Here is a 5,210-nt window from a genome sequence, read left to right as displayed (position 1 = left end):
CCTCCCCTCCCCCCCTCTCCCCTCTCCCTCCCCTCCCCCCTCTCCCTCTCTCCTCCCCCCCTCTCCCTCCCCCCTTCTCCCCCCTCTCCCTCCCCCCTTCTCCCCCCCTCTCCCTCCCCCCCTCTCCCTCTCCTCCCTCCCCCCTCTCCCTCCCCCCCCTCTCCCTCCCCCCCTCTCCCTCCCCCCTCTCCCGCCCCCCTCCCCCCCTCTCCCGCCCCCCTCTCCCTCCCCCCCTCTCCCTCCCCCTCTCCCTCCCCCTCCCCCCCTCTCCCTCCCCCCCTCTCCCGCCCCCCTCCCCCCCTCTCCCGCCCCCTCTCCCTCCCCCCCTCTCCCTCCCCCTCTCCCACCCCCTCCCCCCCTCACCCCCCCCTCCCCCCCTCTCCCCCCTCCCCCACTCCCTCCCCTCTCCCTCCCCTCCCCCCTCTCCCCCTCCCCCCTCTCCCCCTCTCCCCCTCCCCCCCACTCTCCCCTCCCCCCTCTCCCTCCCCCCTCTCCCTCCCCCCCTCTCCCACCCCCCTCCCCCCCACTCTCCCTCCCCTCCCCCCTCTCCCTCCCCTCCCCCTCCCTCCCCTCCCCCCTCTCCCTCCCCCCCTCTCCCTCCCCTCCCCCCCTCTCCCTCCCCTCCCCCCTCTCCCTCCCCCCCTCTCCCTCCCCTCCCCCCTCTCCCTCCCCCCTCCCCTCCCCCTCTCCCTCCCCTCCCCCCTCTCCCCTCTCACTCCCCCTCTCCCTCCCTCCCTCCCCCCTCTCTCCCTCCCCCCCCTCCCCTCCCCTCCCCCTCCCTCCCCTCCCTCCCCTCCCCCTCTCCCTCCCCTCCCCCCTCTCCCTCCCCTCCCCCCCTCTCCCTCCCCTCCCCCCCTCTCCCTCCCCCCTCCCTCCCCTCCCCCCCTCTCCCTCCCCTCCCCCCCTATCCCTCCCCTCCCCCCCTCTCCCTCGCCTCCCCCCTCTCCCTTTCCCCCCTCTCCCTTCCCCCCTCTCCCCCCTCTCCCCTCTCCCTCCCCTCCCCCCCTCTCCCTCCCCTCCCCCTCTCCCTCCCCCCCCTCTCCCTCTCCCTCCCCCCCTCTCCCTCCCCCCTCTCCCTCCCCCTCTCTCCCCCCCCTCTCCCTCCCCCCCTCTCCCTCCCCCTCTCTCCCCCCCCTCTCCCTCCCCCCCTCTCCCTCCCCCCCTCTCCCTCCCCCCTCCCCCCCTCTCCCTCCCCCTCTCTCCCCCTCTCCCTCCCCCTCTCTCCCCCCCCTCTCCCTCCCTCGCCTCCCCCCTCTCCCTCCCCTCCCCCCTCTCCCTCCCCTCCCCCTCTCCCTCCCCTCCCCCTCTCCCTTCCCCCTCTCCCTTTCCCCCTCTCCCTTCCCCCCTCCCTCCCCTCCCCCCCTCCCCCCTCCCCCTCCCCTCCCCCCTCTCCCCTCTCCCTCCCCTCCCCCCTCTCCCTCCCCTCCCCCCTCTCCCTCTCTCTCCCCCCTCTCCCTCCCCCTCCCTTCTCCCCCCCTCTCCCTCCCCCCTTCTCCCCCCCTCTCCCTCCCCCCCTCTCCCTCTCTCCCTCCCCCTCTCCCTCCCCCCCCTCTCCCTCCCCCCTCTCCCGCCCCCCTCCCCCCTCTCCCGCCCCCTCTCCCTCCCCCCCTCTCCCTCCCCCTCTCCCTCCCCTCCCTCCCCCTCCCCCCCTCTCCCCCCCTCTCCCCCTCCCCCTCTCCCTCCCTCTCCCCCCCTCTCCCTCCCCCCCTCTCCCTCTCTCCCTCCCCCCCTCTCCCTCCCCCCCCTCTCCCTCCCCCCTCTCCCTCCCCTCCCTCCCCCCTCTCCCTCCCCTCCCTCCCCCCTCTCCCTCCCCTCCCTCCCCCTCCCTCCCTCCCTCCCCCCCTCCCCCGCTCCTTCCCTCCCCCCCTCTCCCTCCCCCCTCTCTCCCCCTCCCTCCCCCCTCCCCCTCCCCCTCCTCCCCCCCCCCTCCCCTCCCCCTCCCCTCCCTCCCCCTCTCCCCTCCCTCCCCCTCTCCCCTCCCCCTCCCTACATGTGTAGAATTCACATGTAACCATTGTGTCGTTTGAATATAAAAAATGTCGGTACTATGAATTTTTGAAACACTGCACTGTGGTGCAGCGGTAGATATGCTGCCTCAGTGCCAGGGACCCAGGTTCGATCCTGACCACAGGTGCTTGTCTGTACGGAGTTTGTACGCTCTTCCCGTGACCTGCATGGGTTTTCTCCAAGATCTTCGGTTTCCTCCCACATTCCAAACACATACAGCTTTGTTGGTCCATTGGCTTGGTATAAATATAAATTTGTCCCTCGCGTGTAGGATAGTGTTAATGTGAGTGGGGATCGCTGGTCAGCGCGTCTCGGTGGGCCGAAAGGCCTGTTTCTGCGCTGTATCTCGAAACTAAACTGAACTTTGGGTTCTCTCAGAGTATTTCCCAGTGCTCACTGTTCAGACTTTGAATAAGCTGACTTGTTCGAGAGACTCACCACTGATCTACGAGATGTTTTATTTTGTGTCTGTGCATATCTGAGCTAGGCCCCAAGTAAAGCCAGATACAGGGTATGGGTATACTACAAAATTCCCTCCTACATAACATTACTATATTGATCCTTCACCCGGGCTAAGAATCCCTCCTCATACCGACCAATTTCTATGCTTAATTTGGATTTCAAAATTTTTACTAAAATAATGGCGACTAGACTAAATAAGTGTATAGAATCCATTATCCATATGGATCAGACCGGGTTCATCCCCAATAGGTTCTCTTTCTTTAATGTTAGAAGAGTAATGAATATTATGTATCACAAATTCGACAGTTCTTCCAAACAAGCCATTCTGTGTTTAGACGCAGAAAAAGCTTTCAATCAGGTTGAGTGGGGATATTTACTCAGAGTGCTGGAAGAGTTTGGACTTGGTGCCTCTTTTATTTCCTGGGTACGTCTTATATATGCTCATCCCACCGCTTCCATACTCACAAACCAGGATAGGTCACCCCCTTTTGCCCTTCAGAGGGGTACGCGACAGGGCTGCCCCCTCTCGCCGCTCCTCTTTGCGTTAGCCATTGAGCCGCTGGCAATCGGCATAAGAGGGCATGCGCTTATAAAACCAATAATACTGTGTGGGGTGGAACATAAGATTTCGCTTTATGCGGATGATATTGCCATCTTTGTATCTGACCCTGAACATTCTGTCCCTTACCTATTCCAGCTTATTAATTCCTTTGGCGAGGTCTCAGGTTACACTATAAACTGGCAGAAGAGTGAACTTATATCGTTAACAGCAGAATTAGACCCTGTATTGTTAGCCAAATCCGGACAGTATAAAATATCTGGGCATTAAAATATCTAAAAACCCCAAGACCCTTTTTTAAATTAACTTTACCGAAAGGTTGAACAAGCTAAAGGAGAACATAGAGAAATGGAGAACGTTGCCTATTTCCTTGATTGGCCGCGTGAACGCAGTAAAGATGGTCTCCCTGCCGAGATTTCTGTATTTATTTCAGAATGTCCCTATTTTTATCCCCAAATCCTACTTTAAGTTAATCGATTCTATCATTATGCCATTTATTTGGGGATATAAAGCATACAGGATCTCAAAAGCTTATCTTCAAAAAACGAGGGAACAGGGGGGACTGGGGTTACCGTGCTTTTTATATTACTATTGGGCGGCCAATGTTAGAGTCATGGTATACTGGCAGTATGCATATGAACGGGGAGTTGGATATGACCTGCCCCCTTGGCTGGCGATTGAAAAAAGCTTAACCCCAAAAACTTCTCTCCTTGCTCTCCTTTTTTCATTACCCAGATCTCTCACCTCTCTTAGAGAGGATCACTTCACTCTGTCCAATGCTCAGAGAATATGGCACCAAATTAGGAAAGCTTATGAGCTTCCGAATACGTCAATGCACGCCCCAATCTGGCATAGCCACGCTTTCCCCCCATCATTTACAGACACAGCGTTCAGAGAGTGGAGCTGTAAAGGGATAGTTACAATAAAAGATCTTTACATAAATAGACACTTTGCATCATTTGATCAGCTACAATCCAAGTTCTCATTGCCCAAAACTCCATTTTTCAGGTACTTACAGCTGAGAAATTATGTTTGACAAAACAACTCGCTTTTTGAGTCCCTGCCCGAAGACGACTCATTGTCCAAAATTTTGCTGGGTCCCCTGGAAGCAAAGAACCTAATCTCATCTTTTGTAGGTATCTTTTCAAACAAACTAGATAAATCTACTTTAAAAATAAAACAAACCTGGGAAGACCTTAACATTGAAATTGATGACGATGTCTGGAAGGTAGTACTGAAAAGTATAAAATCCTGTTCTATTAATTCTAGGCTACAACTGATTCAATTCAAGGTTATACACAGATTACACTACTCTAAGGTTAAGCTGCATAAAATCTTTCCTGGTCTCTCACCTTTGTGTAATAGATGCAAGACCGCTGAGGGTACACTCGCTCACCACTTTTGGACTTGTCCAAAACTTCACAACTTTTGGTGTCTTTTATTTCAATGGTACTCTACTGTTTTAAACGTCACTTTAACTCCGGACCCTGAAACTGCTCTATTCGGGTATTCCACAACGCTTGAGAAGCTAGACCATAATGCTCACACAATCTTGGTTTATGGTATGGTAATTGCCAACAGATGTATTTTGAAACTATGGAAATCAGACTCTGCTCCTCAGTTTGAGACTTGGTTAAGAGAATTAATCGGCATCTTACACGTAGAGAGGTTGAGATATGAATTGTCTGGCAACCCTCAAAAGTTCTTCAACATATGGAACCCAGTGCTGCAGCATATTAAGGACAAGTAAAACTATCCCCTCAATGCCACATGCTTTTGTACCTTCTTTGAATCCAGCAGTGAAATACTGAAATATTTGACTTGTGAAAATGATCTTGCCTCATGTTTTTGTGCTTTTGTCTTTTTTGTCACATTGTAGTTATGTTTTTTAAAAATTTATTTTTATTTATTTATTTGTTTGTTTGTTTTCATGATTATGTAGGGAAGGGGAGGGATGGGGTTTACTGTTGTTGTTATATGCACTGTAATTAATTTTACATGCCTCTTAATAGTTTTACCAGAAAAGTTTAGAAAAGGAAGTTGACGTGTAACCAAGTGTCTTTTGGTTACGAGTTATAAATACAAAGCATTTGTCCTCTTCTGTTAAAATCAGGATATTAAGTGTTTATGAAGTCATTTGAATTAATAGGATCTACATTTGTTTCCCCTCTGCACAGTCTGC

Source organism: Rhinoraja longicauda, chromosome 35, assembly GCF_053455715.1.
Source record: "Rhinoraja longicauda isolate Sanriku21f chromosome 35, sRhiLon1.1, whole genome shotgun sequence".
Classification (NCBI taxonomy): domain Eukaryota; kingdom Metazoa; phylum Chordata; class Chondrichthyes; order Rajiformes; family Arhynchobatidae; genus Rhinoraja; species Rhinoraja longicauda.
Note: the sequence above shows the minus strand (reverse complement) of the source record.